Source organism: Euprymna scolopes, chromosome 6, assembly GCF_053919585.1.
Source record: "Euprymna scolopes isolate OS-2025 chromosome 6, ASM5391958v1, whole genome shotgun sequence".
Taxonomy (NCBI): domain Eukaryota; kingdom Metazoa; phylum Mollusca; class Cephalopoda; order Sepiida; family Sepiolidae; genus Euprymna; species Euprymna scolopes.
In genome coordinates this window covers 36,212,656-36,230,559 of record NC_136487.1, presented here as the reverse complement: position 1 = coordinate 36,230,559, position 17,904 = coordinate 36,212,656, and the positions used below count along the sequence as shown (strand labels likewise).

The 17,904-nt window shown below is 37.8% G+C and overlaps 1 protein-coding gene and 1 long non-coding RNA gene across 3 annotated transcripts in view; one reads left to right on the top strand and one right to left on the bottom strand.

Annotated features, from left to right (window-relative positions):
- LOC145277605 (TOX high mobility group box family member 3-like) overlaps positions 1-15,070 on the bottom strand; it is a 730,818-nt gene extending 715,748 nt beyond the window's left edge. The window contains exon 1 of one of the 2 annotated variants that reach the window (XM_080129132.1): positions 14,948-15,070. The gene's annotated coding sequence lies outside the window, so the exon portion shown is untranslated. The remainder of the gene's footprint in view (positions 1-14,947) is intronic. The other variant, XM_080129133.1, reaches the window with a different exon arrangement.
- LOC145277608 (uncharacterized) overlaps positions 1-15,393 on the top strand; it is a 44,090-nt gene extending 28,697 nt beyond the window's left edge. The window contains exon 3 of the long non-coding RNA XR_013868168.1: positions 15,206-15,393. This is a non-coding gene — a long non-coding RNA (uncharacterized LOC145277608). The remainder of the gene's footprint in view (positions 1-15,205) is intronic.
- Positions 15,394-17,904: the final 2,511 nt, after the last annotated feature.

Genomic DNA, 17,904 nt, shown 5'->3' with positions numbered 1-17,904 from the left:
TAATCAGATTCGAGAATCAGAAAAACTTAAACTTTTTTGGTGTATCAGAATCGGTATCGGAAAAACGTTTCCAATTCCAAAAATGGTTCTTTCAATTTTTTGGTGTTCCTTTGTTTAAAACTTAATTTTCCATGGCTGGTATCAATACTAATGTCAAATTAATATTGATTTTAAACTACCAGTAAAAATAAAATATGAAGATCATAAAAACGAATTTGCACGGCACAATCACGTTGACACACCGGTTCTCGCCAGATCACCGAAGCTAAGCAACGTTGAGCCTGGCCAGTACCAGATGTGTGACCATTTGGGAAGGCTAGGTGCTGTATGTACCTTCTGGGAAGGTTGGGTGTGGGGCCAGCACCCTCGCCCTGTAAAAAGAACTCCTCACTACAAAAGCATCTACAAAGTTGTAGATGGCCTATGCCCCTCCAGGGGCTCAAGGGCTATGGATGGATGGATAAAAACGAATTTAAGTAAAAATGGCACAGGCAAAAATATCACAAATGGATAATTAGGAAAAAATGTCACAAGTGAAAAACGAAAATCTCAAAATCTTGGGTACAATACATAAAAGGGAAACATTGAGAAACTTGTAAAATTAAAAAGAAAATTGTATACATTTAAAACTAGATGAGCCTTCAGCTAAATCAGCCCTCCTCCTTAAAATAAGCTTCTACTTTTCAGGCGATCACATATCAACACCCTGAAAAACCTGATGGAAAAAAAATGTTTTAAAATTTAGTATAAGATATCAGTTTTGCATACAAATATGATGTCAAATAATCAATCATTTCCCGGCCAGTGTTTTTAATAGTGTTTTATAATCAGATGTTTTTTTTTAAGACATAAATATTACAGATTGGAGGGAGTGGGGACTCTACCATAAACCTACCAATAACCTAAATCCAGGCGACATCAACCCACAAATAAACAAAAAAACTTTTTTAATTCTACCATTAACCCTGTCTTGGTGCCCTTCCCTCCTAAATCCCTTCTTAACCCTACTACTAACTCTAAGTCCAGGTAGCAACAACCCTCTCACCCCAAAACACTCTATTAACTCTATTAGTCTGGGTGGCAACAGAATCACCACCAACAACCTACCTAGAAAAAAAAAAAAAATCACCCGGTGATTTTTCATATTTGGATTCTGCAAACTACATGGCATAGTGGATAAAATACTTGGTTGGTAAAATTTGGTTGTCAGTGACACTCTTCTAGAGGTTGAAGGTTCAATCCTCAGTGCACGTGATACTCAAAATACAATTATGAATTACTTATGACTTCTACTCAGTTCTGGTTGACAAAACAAGAGCATGCTACCTCTGTAGGTTAAATAAAGAGTTCTGTCCGAAATTTTGTACAGATACCCGAGTTCGACAGAAAAAATTCTGAGCTCGACAAGATACAACGAAATAAAGTTGGTGGTTACACTGACTGAAACGTTCTCACCCATCTGATACTGGCCAGGCACATCATTGCTTAACTTCAGTGATCTGGCAAGAACCGGCATGTCAACGTGACTATGCCTGTTCTCTTAATGTCCATTAAACAAATATCCGCTCACTTGCGTTGACAATTGATGAATTTTAATCAATGATGGAAAGAGATTCACAGGATATTGCAATAATCACCAAGAGCTACGTGATAATATTCCAGATGCGGAGATAAACATTGATGGTTGTAAACATTGATGGTTATACAGGTTTTTGTAGCAACAGCGGAGGAGGTTTATGATTGCCTATGCCATATCTGAACTAAGTACTTCTTAATGTGCGGTATCAACAATAAACTGACAGACCATTTCAACACAATCATACAATTCACCAACAAAATGTTCCTAATGTTATCCATCGACCACGGTTCATAGATGATGATTAGTGCCTTACACATAGGACAGCTAATATCTCAAACTCTTAATCCAATATTTTAATCCTCCTAAATTTGTAGTACAGAAACACCTTATGTCCTTGACCTAATTTTCACACAATGTACACTGCAAAAATGACATCTGTCAAGATACTTTCAGGATAAATTGACCATGTAGTTCTTTAGTTTAATCATGACCTGATTTAGTTTAAATAGTTGAAGAACTGACTGAATTTCATGTATGTCGTGTTAGAGCGTTGGGTCATTATCTAAACGTTTTGGGTTCGAATCGTGGTGTGAGATGTCTTCTTTTTTTTTTTTCGATTTTTTAAATTTAAATATTGAACCAGTGTTATTTAAGCCATTTTTCATGTAACGTTCGTTTTTTTTGTTGTTTTTTTCTTTTTACTTTGCTTATTCTTAGGTTTTGATTAACATCCCCCCCCCACCGACCACACACACCCAAAAACATCCAGGTACCCACCGATTTTTAAATTTTAATATTGAAACAGGCTTATTTAAGCCATTTTTCACATGTTTTTTTTGGGGGTTTTAACGTTCGTTTTTCTGTTTTCTTTTGTTATTTCGATTTTTACATTTAACACCGTTCGTTTGCCTTATGTTAGGTTTTTTTTTGATGTTTTGATTACCCTCCCTCCGCTTCGTTTTAATGTTTTCTTTTTTTACTTCGCTTATTCTTAGGTTTTCATTAACAACCACACACATCTCCAAAAACTTGGGCAACGCCGGGTACCCTCGCCCCCGCTAAGCAGGGTTTTTTAACGTTCGTTTTAATGTTTTTGTTTTTTTTTTTACTTCGCTTATTATTAGGTTTTCATTAACACCCCCACCCGACCACACACCGAAAAACACCCGGGCAACGCTGGGTACCCCTCGCTAGTATAATGTAAAAGAAAGAATCGTCTATACATGCATTTTTCTTCTTTTGTTACCAATAATGGTACATTGCAGTTAATTAAAAAAATGGGTTGAAAAAAAAAAAAAAAAAAATATCTAACAAATAAGTGTTAGACAATAAAAGTTACTTTTCTACCTGCATTTTTTTTTTTTTGTATCTTGAAGTGTTTGAAAGCGATTTTTTTCAATATAAATTTCGCTCAGCTCATATCGGTATCTTAAGAGACATAAATCTAAAATGGCTGCCACTGACTAAAGCGCTTAAATCTGATTATTATTATTTTTTTTTTTTTTTTAATCATTTTCTCCTTAGGCAGAAAAGTAAATTTTATTGCATTTGAGATATTTATTTATTTTTAAACACCTAAAGAAGAAAAACTTATCAATGAAACTTTGGTGATTTCTTGAAAGATGGTGGTAGCCACTTTGGATTATGATATCAGATTTGAACGAAATCTTATATTAGAAAAAGAAAACACAAAATGAAACAAAATGCCTTAAAACACACACAAAAAAAATAGCTAAGTAGTAAACTAATTTTTATTACCTTTGGTAACAGTTATTTGTTGACTACTTGCTTTGTTTGATTTTACTCCTTTTTCGTTGTAAACTATAATAGCTTTTGCCAAGTTTTGGGGTGATGCAGGAGAATAGGTGACTCCCAGTCCGCAGCAAACAGTGTCAAATAAAAAGCTATTTTATTTTTCTTATATATATATATATATATATATAATATAAAGAAATCAATAAATACTACATGAAGTAATTAACATTATTTAAATAGAATTTGTAAATAAAATATGGTAACGGGAGGAACAATAAAATTGTCGCCCTAGAAAAGACATGATTCCATTTCCATTTGATGAAAACTGGTTTTCTTTTTTGTTTTTTTGTTGCAGACCATCTACTAGTTGGGTACAAATCTCAAGAGCGATAAGAATTTTCTATCATGTCAGAAAGTGACACAATGTTCAATGAGCGAGATCATTGTACAACTCATGCTCTCCCCCGATGAAAGTTATGACAACATGACCATTGAAAGCATCCTCAAAATGCATCGCTGTATTGCCACAAATAACAGGGATGTGCCCAGGGTGAAAAAGTTAGTTTCCTGCTACAGTTATGGTCTTTGGTGTGGTTTTAAGTGAGGACCACATCATACCACTTCACATCTTCGAAGTTGGCTTGAAAGTCAACACCAAAGTGTAGCCAGATGTGCTAAAGAGTGTGGTGATCCCCTTCAGAAGGAGTGCTGTGACTTTGTACCCTTTCTCACTGCCCCCCCTCCCCCGACCAAAACTTGCTGGACTATTTCGTTTGGACATATGTCAAAAACATCACCTGTGGCTGACTGGGATAGCTACCGTACATTCATATCTGATCTACCTATGCACTCCATGTTTAAAAAGGAAGTGTCCTCTATAGTATCAGATCTGACCGAATGGTTAATTGTAGGCATAGACCAATTCATACCATCTAAAAAATTCCAACAAAAACCTAACAGCCAGCCATGGTTCTCCCCAGAATATCGCGCTCAGAAATCACTTTTTCCATAGCTACCAACGTAATAGATGCATTGAGACTAAAGCTGCTTTCAGGACTGCCAGCAACCACTGTAAAAAAGTAATAAAAAATGCAAGAGAGCTATATGCCCAGTCTGTTAAATCCAAGGTAGCTGATCAGTGGCTTGGATCCCACCAATTTTGGCAAATAACAAATCGGATCCTGAACAGAAGTGTGCGTTCTATCCCAACCATTATCAATGGACCAGAGGTCATCTCGTCAGCTTCAGACAAGGCCAAACTATTTGCAAAGAACTTTGCAGCTAATTCTACCCTATGCGACAAAGGCCATCAACTCCCCATATTTCCTCCTATAACACAGAACACGCTAGGGAACATACAAATATCTGTGCATGAGGTCGCCAAGCTAATCAAGAACCTTGATTCCAGTAAAGCAACTGGCCTTGACGGCATCCCAATTATAGTGTTAAAAAAGCTATAACCAGAACTTGCTCCCATACTTACGAAAGTGTTTAAACGCTGCCTTAAGGAGAAGTGCTTTCCGACTCCCTGGAAAACCTCATCAGTTTGCCCTGTATTTAAGAATTCAGGTGAAAAGTCATCTCCCTCTCAGTACAGACCAATACGTCTCCTGTGTGTTATGAGTAAGTTGCTGGAATCCATATTAAATAGAGAAATAGTCAACCACCTCAGCAGAAACAACCTTCTTAGTGACACACAATATGGTTTCCGCTCTGCAAGATCTACCGCAGATGTGCTGACGGTTATATCTCACAAGATTAGTGAATCTCTTGACAAAGGCTTCCTTTCTAGGGCAATTGCTCTTGACATATCAAAAGCCTTCGACAAGGTATGGCATAAGAGTCTACTTCACAAGATTTCCAGCTACGGTATATCTGGAAATGTTTTCCAATCATTAAATCATTTCTCTCCGATAGGCTCATAAGAGTAGTGGTCGATGGACAAAAATCAGAGGCCTACAGTATTAATGCTGGAGTCCCTCAGGGGTCAATCCTGGGCCCAACTCTCTTCCTGATCTACATCAATGACCTCCTTAAACACATACTTAAATCATTCGTTGACATCTATGCTGATGACACGACCATCTACGGCAACACGTCAAAGGCTGTAAATGACAAAGTTCTCTCTGATTCTCTCTCCTATGATCTCGAGCGCGTGGTTCAGTGGGGGAAGACGTGGCTGGTTACCTTTAATGCATCTAAAACCAAACTCCTATCCTTACATCATCAACGCTCTGATCCCCATCTGGCATCAATTGGGATGGATGGCTCTCGTCTGGGAGAAGCCCCGTGTTTTGACAAGCTTCTCGGTTTGACCTTTACTCCTGATCTGAAATGGAACACGTACATCAAGTCTGTTGCCAAGGTCGCTGGAAAGATGGTGGGATCCTTCTACCGCTCCAGAAGACATCTCACTACTGCTGCAATTATCTATCTATATAAAAGCCAAGTACGTCCAAGGATGGAATACTGCTGCCATATCTGGGCAGGAGCTGCTAAAAACAGCCTATCCTGCCTTGACAGAGTACAAAATAGACTTCGTGGCTTAGTGGGGGATGCCCTTTTCTCTACCTTGTAACCTCTCTCCCACAGAAGAGACATTGCGAGCCTATCCTTGTTTTATCGTTATTTCCATGGCAGGTGCTCGTCTGAACTCCAATCTCTGGTCCCCCCTCACCAATCTTTCACGAAAAACACCCGTCTAGCCGAATCCACTGAAAAATTTCTCCCACTCTTTACCTGTGCCTAAATCAAAACGTGGATTCCATGAACAAAGCTTCTTTCTTAGAACTGCGCGCCTGTGGAACTGTTCCGTCTGCCTGCTTCCCACCGGACTACAACTTGGATGTCTTCAAGTCCAACGTTAACAAATTCCTAATGAACCGCCCCCTTAAGTAAACACTTCATCAAATCTCCACACTAACGTAATGTACTTGCAATGACCCTTATTATTTCCGGGCCTTGATAAGTGGTGACCACTGAGTAAAAATAAAAAGTGGCTTCCGGCCTTGATAAGTGGTGACCACTGTGTAAAAATAAAAAATAAATTTTTTAAATAAAAAAAAAAAATAACCAACATGACCTCCCACAACACCGAAGCTAGCCTGATCGCCGCCATCCACAGAGTATTCGCTGAGCTCCCGCTGGCACTTGAGAAAAAGGCATGTTCCCAGTTCCGAACTCATACCAAGATGGTGATTGAGACTGATGGCGGCTACATTAAATAGATGTCAACTCTACTACATAATCAAGTTACCTGAATTGATTTTTTCAATAGAAGTTTTCTTTAGGACGAGGATTTTATCATTTCACGTATTCATGCAGAGAAGGTATTGCCCTATATTTTTTAGTAGTATTTTCAATTTAAATTCAAGTTTTATAGTATCTTGCTTACTAAATTGTTAGTTGACAGTACAAAATAGTTACAAAACATCCACCACTCCTTATGTTAAGAATGGGTTTCTAAATAATGTTATTTCAGCACGGTACCTTCTCTGCATAAGTACCTGCAATATGTTTACTAAATATTTATTATTCCTATTTATTTAAAAAAAGAACAAGAAAGATATGACTGATTTTTTTCTTTTATTTTTACTTTTTTAGCAGGAGGAGGGCACCTGGCTTTGCCCGGTCGTAAAATACAACTTAGTTTTGGAAGAGATAGAGTTTGAAAATATGGAGACAGACAGATACATATAGCCTTTTATATATTAGATTATCGATTAAGCATTTTTATTTTAGTATTGCTACCCAAAACTTAGATTTGTGTTTCCTTTAAGAGTCTTATTTGGATACTTTGTAGTAAATAGTGAACTAATTTACCAAAATGTAGCTGCTGGGGCTGAGGAGGTTCTTTTTTTTTTTTTTTTTTTTTTTTTATTATATTTTCACCCCAAACAAGGCACATTGCCACTTTGGTGTAGGGGGCTACTATCAGGGAAAACATCTACTGGGGCACTATGTAGGGATTAGGGCAGCGAGATGTTGGTTCACGTTGCACTTGAACTTATGCATGTCAGTACAGTTGGGGAAGCAGTGACCTGGAATGGAATTCCAAAGTCTAGCAGTTCTGGGGAAGAAACTACTGGAGTAGAACGATCTTTTACATCTAGGGATCTCTACAGTGTGGGGGTGGGATTTTGCAGCTTGTCGGGTCTGTCGAGGGTGTTCACGTCGTGGGGGCACAAGTGCTTGCAGTTCTTCAGAGCATTCACCATTATAATACTTGTAGAACAGGCAGAGGGATGCAACGTTTCGACGATGGGACAGAGGCTGAAGTTTTGATGCCAGTTTAGGGCCTATCAGATTTGCGACTCTCTTTTGAACCCTGTCAAGGAGAGAGAGACTAGTAGCCGAAGCACCGGCCCAAATATGACAGCAATACTCCATACATGGGCGAATAGTGGCCTTATAGAGGTACAGGATACTTTCGGGTGTTAGAAGTTTTCTAGCACGGTAGAGAGAGCCCACCTTCCTCGCAGCGGCCCTGGCAATGCCCTCGATGTAATTGTTCCAGCTCATGTTTCCTGTGAACGTTAGGCCAAGGAGCTTGAAAGACGTACTCTCAGCTAAAGAGTTGTTGGCCATTGCTATAGGTGGTAGAGAAGGTTTCCTGTAATTATTGAATGAAACCAGTTTTGTCTTGGTGGCATTGAACGTTACCATCCATTTTTGTCCCCATTCCACTACTGATTTGAGGTCATCCTCCAGTGTTTCTGCCATTACTTTAGATATATGTTCATTTGTTTTCCTGTCGTGCCTGCTATAGAGTGTGGTGTCATCAGCATATATACCCATCTCAGAGGCAATTTTATCGGGGAGGTCATTTATGAATATCAGGAACAGCAGAGGACCAAGGATAGATCCCTGGGGCACTCCGGCATTTATATTATATTGTTTAGACGTACGACCGTCGAGGACAACCTGGATTTTTCTCTTATCTAAGAAGGATTTAATTATGTTAAGTATTCTACCAGTGATACCGTAAGATCTAATCTTCCTGAGGAGACCCTCATGCCATACCCTGTCAAAAGCCTTAGATATATCTAGAGCTACCGCTCTGCCCTCTCCCGCTTTGTCCAGTGAATGGTATATGCGTTCAGAGATTACAGTGAGGATGTCTGCCGTGGAACGGGCTTGTCTAAATCCATATTGATGGTCGGTCAGAAGTTTAGCATCTGTAAGGTGCTGGACTAGAGCATGGTTAATTAAGGTCTCAAATATTTTGGCAAAAAGTGGGAGGAGGCTAATAGGGCGATAATTTAATGGGTCAGTTCTTTCGCCAGAATTCTTGAATACTGGTACCACAGAAGCAGTTTTCCAGCAGCTCGGAAAGCAAGATTCATTAAGGCATTTGTTGTAGAGTTTGGAGAGAACTGGAGCTACTTCGGCTGAGCACTTTTTTAATAGCACAGCTGGGATGAGGTCGGGTCCACATGCTTTGGAAGTGTCAAGGTTTTTTATGATAGCATGCACCTGAGCAGGGGTGATTTCCAGATCGTCTAGCTTGGCGTCTGTCCGCATAGGAAAGTCAGGTAGGGGGTGGTTTAAAGGGTCCAGTGTAGAGTTGGAGGCAAACCGACTGGCAAGCATGTTAGCCTTCTCGGTTGCTGAGCAAAGAACCTCGTGATTGTTGGTTAGTGGGGGAATCGTTGATTGCCCATTATTTACTACACTGTTGTAGATTTTCCAGAAGTCACGAGTTCCTAATTTTTGTGCTTCGATGCGTTTTTTAGTGGTTTCCGTAAATTCCCTCTTAGCTGTCGCTATTTCTTTCTTAACGTTACTTCTAGCTTCTATGTACTTTTGTCTGTTTGAACTGGACTTATGTCTGTTAAACCTTCGGAATGCATGCTGCCTTTGAGCAATGGCAGTTGCGCAAGTCGAAGTAAACCATTGGGGAGAGTGGGGCTTGCTATAGAATTTCCGCATGGGAACATGCGCTTCGATTGCAGTTTTGAACCATTCAGTGGTCTCAGTTGCACACTGTTCAGCAGGAAGAGAAAAAATATTTCCCCATGGGGCGTCTCTGATAAGATCTCTGATAGCTTCCCAGTCAGCCTTTTTATAATATCTGGTTGTTTTGAGCACTGGCTCTTCAGTTTTGGGTCTAGAGTTTAGGGCGATTTCAACCATTATTACCGCATGATCAGCGTTCCCAAGTGGGCTGTCGGATTTCGTTACACAATCATCAGGAATTGTGGTCAAAAACAGATCTAATAGTGATGCGTGTTGTTCTTCCTGATCAGGGAAGCGGGTTGGAAAAGTAACAATTTGCGATAGGGAGTGAGATACAGAGAAGCTATGAGTTGCGCTGCCTGCTGCATCTGTATAAGTAGAGAATCCAAGCCAGTTTTTGTGATGGACATTAAAGTCACCAAATACATGTACTTGGGCGCTAGTGTCGAAGGAGAGTGCTGTGTCTATGCTGTCAGATACTTTGTTTATTATGGTGCAGTCTTGGGTCGAAGGAGAGCGGTAGAGAAAGTAAAAGTAGCTAATGTTGTGTTGCATGATTAGTCTAAAGCACATAAAGGCTTGGTCATCCGTTTCTAGGTTTGTCTCTCTAGTCAGGGGAAGGGTATTACGAATGTAAACTCCAAGTCCGTGCATATGTCTGTCAGAGTCCTTACGGCAGAGTGGGAGATATCCAGGCATGTTAAAGTAGTTAGAGGGGATGGAGGAGTGTAGGTTAGTCTCACTTAGTGCTAAGATATCCGGGGCATTTGTTAGGAGAAATGCTTCAACATCAGCTAAATTAGTTCTAAGCCCACGGATATTTGTGAATGCAAGCCTCAAGGGAGGAGGCAAGTTGAATTTGTTTGACCCTAAGCCTGGTTTAAGCTTATTTTTAGATTGTACTGTCATCATGTTTTTTAACGAGTTTCAGTTGGGTTAGGGGAAGCCGAGCAGGAGGTTATGCAGAATATCACACATGCATCACAAGTAGACCATCAGCTGACCCACCATCAACTAGGACTGTGGCCTCAGGAAAGCCCACCGGGGATGAGTGCAGGGTCCCTTTCCATGCGCGCCATGGCACTGCAAACATCCCGATATTATTCAACTGTTGATGGAGCAGCCGCTCTAAGCGCTACCAAAGAGTTAGGGCTCCTGTACTACCAGTCGGAAACAGCAGCCAGTAACTGTCAATCCGGTACCCTCAACCCATCAGAGGAAGGTCAACCCAATCTAATTGCTCAGGCATATGTGGTACTCAAGCATTCTCAAATGCCCAGCTTTAGGGGTGGGGTGTGTCGGGAGTGGGGGAAACGGCGTTCATTGCCCTAGACAAGAAACAAGATCTACCAATGGGTGTGTCTGTCGAATCACTGATAGTATCTCTGCGCCTGACTAATAGGCAAAGAAGGAGTGTGGAAGCCGGGCGATAGGCAGGACCTATCTACTCCTTAAGCAATTTAGGTATTGCAAACCGGTAATTTGTTTGAGTCACCAGCTCTAGGAAGGCTGTCATCCAAGACTGAAGAGGCCTCCCTCCTCTTTGGTTTAGTTTCAGAGTTTTCCTTCTCCTAGACGGATGATCTGGGAAGATCTACTGGGTCCGTCACCACTGAGAGGGTTTGCTCCGCGCCTGGGTTCTAATCCAGGTATTTCTGCGACCCCGCGTGGTTAGATAATGTTATTGGGTTAGTTTGTAGAGGTTATATCTGCTAAATAGTTACACTCCTCAAAGTGGATTAGGGATATTGTTATTTCATTGCTACTGGATAAAGGGGTTGAGTAGAGCTCATGCAGTGTAAGCAACTATGATTGTAAGGATGCTTGTTAGGAGATAGTGTGGTTAGAGGCTTTCATTTTTGTTTATGAATATTTTTTTTTTTCTTTTTTTTTTCTTTTTTTTTTTTCTTTTTTTTTTTTTCTTTTTTTTTTTTTTTCTTTTCTTTTTTTTTTTTTTTCTTTTTTTTTTCTTTTTTTTTCTTTTTTCTTTTTTTTTTCTCTTCTAACGTCCAAGACAGACGATAGTTTGGTGGATATTTATACTACAAGAGGAAGGTTTATTTGGGGAGTCAGGAAGTGTATTATCAAAATTTTAAAATATTGCCTCTACAAGGTTATTGGTAGGAGTAAAGTAGATTATTATACCTTCCTAACTATTGTCTCTGATATAGGACGGTAAACAACAGACCCCTTACTTTTCAAGAATCCACCGATACCATTCCAGAACTGCATTCAAAGGAATGACATTCTTGATCAAGAGCCCTCTAAATCCACGATCCATGTCGGGGTGACTTTGGCCTCCTAGAATATCTGCCAACAGTTATTAAGCATGTAATGTTTGACAAAATGTCCTTTGTTGTACGTGTTCCTGCCCACTTTCTGTATAATTCAACACTAGCAGAAATTTTGTGTGTACCTTATTTAAAAAAATTACAAGCATATTGTGCCTAATTTGTACCAAAGTCACCCCTGATTACAGTAATTTCTATTCATTAATTCATCTTTATAAAATCGTTAATAATTTTTTTTAAAATTCCCCTCCCCATGTTAAGAATTGCAGTATTTATGCAATTATTGTGGCCTAATAGAAGCAGAGAGACCATAACCGATGTCAGTTGAAAATTGCTTACTGATGTAAAATTATTCCGCTTACCATACGGACTTTCTGTTTTAGTTTCATTTTGCTAGCAGCCATGTTTAAAAGTTTTTTTGTGTATTTTTTTTTTTTTTTAACTACACCAAAAATATTATTTAAAAGAAAAATACAAAAAACATAACAGATTCAAACCATTGAAAAACCCTATTCTATTTTTCTAATATAAAGAAATTGTGAGATATTCTCTCACCTCAGTTTTGCCCTTGGCAAACGGCCTCACCCTTAAACTTCAACGTAAATTTTATTAAAGTAAAAAGATCCAAATTGCAAAAGATGTGCCATCTTTAGCCTTCCGCTGTAACAGAGCGGGTAAAACCAATATGATATAAATGCGGGAGTGCCCCAGGGTTCTATCCTTGGACCTCTATTGTTCCTGATATTCATAAATGACCTCCCCGACAACATTGCCTCTGAGATGGGTATATATGCTGATGACACTACACTCTATGGCAGACACGACAGGAAGACGAATGAACACATTTCTAAAGAAATGGCAGAAACACTAGAGGAAGACCTCCAATCTGTAGTGGAATGGGGACAAAAGTGGTTGGTCGCGTTCAATGCTGCCAAGACTAAACTAGTTTCATTCAATAATTACAAGAAACCCTCTCTACCACCAATAGCAATGGCCAACGACCCTTTATCTGAGAGTCCATCTTTCAAACTCCTTGGCCTAACGTTCACAGGAAACATGAGTTGGAACAATTACATTGAAGGCATTGCCAGGGCCGCTGCAAGAAAGGTAGGCTCTCTCTACCGTGCTAGAAAACTACTAACACCCGAAAGTATCCTGTACCTCTATAAGGCCACCATTCGCCCATGTATGGAGTATTGCTGCCACATCTGGGCTGGTGCATCTGCTACTAGTCTCTCGCTCCTTGACAAGGTTCAAAAGAGAGTCGCAAATCTGATAGGCCCTGAACTGGCATCTAAGCTTCAGCCTCTGTCCCATCGACGAAATGTTGCATCCCTCTGCCTGTTCTACAAGTATTTTAGTGGTGAATGCTCTGATGAACTGCAATCACTTGTGTCCCCACGACGCGAGCACCCTCGACAAACCCGACAGGCTACTAGATCCCACCCCCACACTGTAGAGGTCCCTAGATGTAAAAGATCTTTTTACTCCAATAGTTTCTTCCCCAGAACCGCAAGACTCTGGAATTCCATTCCAGGTCCCTGCTTCCCCAACAGTACTGACGTGCAGAAGTTCAAGTGTAACGTGAACCGACACCTTGCTGCCCAAATCCCTACATAGTACCCCAGTAGTTGTTGCCCCTGATAGTAGCCCCCTACACCAAAGTGGCAATTTGCCTTGTTTGGGGTGAAAATGTAATAAAAAAAAAAAAATAAATAAAAAAAATATGGGTAGTAGTTCATGATTTATCTTCGCGTTTGCAGGGTACAAGACTCCACGCTGTTCAAAGGATAGTTGCAACAATCAATGATACCTTCCAAGGTAGGATGCTGCGAGTCCGGTAGTCATCATGGAGTTCACTGTGAATAACCATCCGAACGGCGGACAAAGGGCAAGGCAAAATGTAGATTTTAATTTCGTCTTGGAGAGACATAAGTAATGATGAAAGTCAATCAATTTGCAGAGCACAAAAATGTGCGATGAATATAATATTTCGCCCAACACAAGGGTATTGGTGTTTGCAAATGATAACATTTCGGCCCACATTAGGGCATTAATACGTCTCAATGAGACAATGAGACATTGTATTCTATAAAAAAAAAAAAAAATACATAAGTAGCAATAAGTAGCATTGTAAAATATACGTAAAAACTAAAATTGTTAACAAAAGTTTCACATTTTGTTTCATGCCAATTTGTTTTACAATAAAAACGAAGGCCGGTTTTATAACCGGGTTATTATTTCTTCCAATCAAGGTTTTCACCCGACACCGGTATGGCCGGATCTAGGGTCGCCCACGCCCATAGTTCCATTACATCTTTATTGTTACAGTGCTGAAATAATAATGCCCTTTTTAACATGAGGTGGGGGTGTTTTTATAACTATTCTTTACTCTCAGAAAAAAAAAAAAAAAAAAAAAAATTTCGTAAAACTTGAAAATACTATTTTTAAAATAGCAAGGTACAATAAGTACATAACACCAGACTTGTTTTCTAAATAATCTTTTACATTGATAGACCGCGCTGAAATAACATTATTATTTAGACAACTATTATTCACATGGGGAAGAAGGCATTGTTAACTATTACGTACTTTCACCTAACAATTGAATGGGAAATTAAAACTATCCACGGAAATTTTATTGCGGATGAAGTTTAATATCAGGAAGTAAATCTGACCGAATACAGTCGATTTTTTTTTTTTTTTTTTTTTTTTTTTACTGCGGTGTTCTTCTAGTTTGCCATAATAATTGAGAAATAAACGAGTACTTGTGCAGTTTACGGACCGTGCTAGTTTTCTTTTTTAGATAGGGTTGAAGTTAAATTCAATTTTTACGGTGTCTGATTATTAAATTGTTAAGTAAAAGTACAAACTAGTTAAGAAGACACTTCCCCAAGTTAAGAATTTTTTTTTAATAACGTTATTATTTCAGCACGGTTCATAAACTACACAACACAGAAATGTTTGATGCGGTGTTCACCTCGTAGGCTCCGATATTCGAAAGTGATTTTGAAGCCTTTAAATCGTCGAATAGAAAATACATTCTAGCAATAAAGTATACGATAACAGAAAGGTTGGATACGATTCATTTGTGTGAAACAAAAAACAAACAGTTTCTTTTTATCAACGATGAAATCGTTATATGAACGAACAGTAGTTTTATGATAAATAAATCAAATACATAAAAATATTTTACGAAACAAATATTTCTTTCCGCGACATAAACAACAATCGAACGAAAAACAAAACACACTTGATACAACAATGATACCACTCCAAATAGACTGCTAATATTAAGCTTTACTACACAATTAATATTAAAAAGTATTATTTAAATGAATAAACAATTAAATAAGTAACTAACCTCATAATAATTTGAAGACTGTCGAAATTGTATATTTCAAATAGAGAATTATTAGCTGTCAATTTCTACATACACGTGGGATTAATTCCGAACATGCACAAACAAAATACACTTCCGTTAAATAGAAGTAAATACTAACGCCCACAAAAAAAATATATTTATGTACCATTAAATAAAATTATTTCGGGCTATTTTATTTTAAATAAATACTTATATTTTTTCTACATGTTTTAAATTTAATTTAATTTTATTTTACAGAATTCAAAACAATACGGTTCGGACTCGCAAACCGGAAATAGGTACGGAGTAAATAAAATGCGTGACCGGCTTCTCACAAAACAGATGTATTCGCTTTCATGTTTTGCATCTTATTATCACATTATTCTACCTACTTTGTTCATTATGTAATATTTTTATATTTTGTGCAAATAAACTTTTTAAATTAGTAATCTTTTAGTATTAGCTTAGCGATGTTTCATTGTGTATACTTATATTAAAGTAATACAGAAGAATAGGTGACTTGGAGTCCGCAGCAAAAAATGTTGGATAAAAAAATTAGTTTATTTTTCTAAAAGCAATCAATAAATACTTCATGAAGTTCTGTATATTTTATAATATAAAAAAAAATTAATAATAATGAATGCGAATTTCAGGTTTGTATTACTGTACACATAGATTCAAAAAAGTTGTCAAAAAAAAACAAAAAAACATATATAACAAATAAATGCTATTAAAGGCAAGATAGTAAATAGTTTGTTCTAAACTATTTACTATAAACGGATCAATGCCCGGTGCCAAAGTGATTATTCGGCCACACTGACCAATCGGTTGGCAGGGCGCATTCGCATTGATCTGCTTATAGTAAATAGTTTGTTAACTGCTACAAGATAAGTTACTTTTCTACCTAACTGGATATGTTTTTAGTGTTTTTATTTTATGTAACATGTTTATTCAGCTCGAAAAACATAGTGTTTACCGATGTATTGGAAAATTTAAAATGGCGCCTGACTCTCTCTTTGAGACGGTAAGTTTGGGAAAAGGACTTAAAAATAAAAAACTAGACAAAATACTGTGAGAAACTCGCTCAATATATGTCACCGTGACATAGACTGACATATATTCGGTGGGTTTTTAACAGTATTTTTTATATATATTTTATTTTTTAACTCCTTTTCCCAAACTTACTGTGTCAAAGAGAGTTGGGCGCGGGCGTCATTTTAAATTTTCCAATACATCGGTAAATACTGTGTGTTTTTCGAGCTGAATAAGCATGCTACATTAAATAAAAACACTAAAAACATATCCAGTTAGGTAGAAAGTAACTTATATTGTCTTTGATAACATTTACTTGTTATATATTTGTTTTTTGACAACTTTTTCAAATCTATGTGTAAATTCTGGGTATTACTGCATACCCAGAATTTCTTATCTGACACTGTTCGCTGCGGACTTCTAGTCGTTTATTCTTCTGTATCACCAATATTAAATTAACTGCTCTGTATTTAGTAATTTGCGGGGTGGGGAGATTTTTACTGCAACTCGACACTCACCATTAAATTGACGACCTTTATAAGTGTTAGGCCTGTTCGGGTTTGCTGAAAACGATTTTCAAGTAAAATCAGTGGTATCTACTTAATTGTCATGTCGCAGTAATGGAAATATCAAAAAATTACGATAAAGTAGAAAATTAATTAATAATGAAAACAGTTTTCGAAAACTGAGTTTTGCTAAATTGGCCTAAGATTTTCAGTTTTCAGAAAACATTTACCTCTCTTTTTTACAATTCTAACGTTTTCTTAAATATTTTTCAAAGCAGTTTTCACTAATTTTCTTCGAAAACTCTTTTCATTAATAATTCATTTTCTACCTTATCGTTTTCCGTAACTTTTGAATATATTCCCTACTTCGACATGACAATTAGGTAAATACGATTGGTTTCACTTTAAATTCAATATTTGGAAATTCACTATCATAACGAAGAAGAACCAAACTTTTTTTCTAAAACTTTTGAATCTTTATTAAAGACTATTTATTTATTTATTTGTTCATTTTGCTGATGTTAATAACTTCGGGGAGGGAAGGATGGTGCTCGAAGAGAAAAATTATGTGTCCAATCTCGTAGACTTGTGTATGTCAAGATGGGAATTTTAACTAAGATGTTCGATGCTCTCTGTTGAAGGCAAGAAATGAGACAACCACAAAACAATAGACACTACCTATAAAATTCAAGACAAACTTTATTGGTACACAGGATATTATTGCAAATAAAAATAGTGCGCCCATCTTGCATCCAACGAATGAAGCTGGTAGTTGCTTTTAGTCCTTCTGCAATCCGCATGTTATCATAGTCTGTTGCAGGGAAGGATGAAATTAGCCGTGATCTATTGGCTCTAAAAAATTGGTAACAGCGCAAACAGGCTGAATACCGAAGATGAAAAGTTCACAATGATAAGAAAGGTCTGTAATGCGGTTGTAGACATTTTGTTTTATATGGAAGCCTAATTTGTAGGCTTTTAGAGATACGGCTGAGATCTGAAGTATAGAAGGCACTAACGTTAGCGCCCAAGTTTCTTTCTTAGAAGACATAATAAAAATGAGTTCTTCCTCCTTCACTGATCTGGAACGAACTGAAAACTGAAAAGGAAATAGAGATTGGCGTCAAAGGCACGTGACATGTCTGGTTAGATTCGACCAATCAAATTGATCGATACAATGGCAGTTAGGGCTTGAACGATGATTGAATAATTTCTTATACTTGATGCAATCGTTAACAAAATCAGACGTGCAATTTTTATCCTGAACAAAATAACACCAGAAAAATAAAGAGGAAAAAAAATAGCAAAGTTTTCTTTGATAAGGATAGGTACCACTGAAAGTGTCAGAAAAAAATTAATAATAATCACTATAAGAATGTGTGACAGGATAACCAATTTGCAATCGGGATATATCGATTTTTA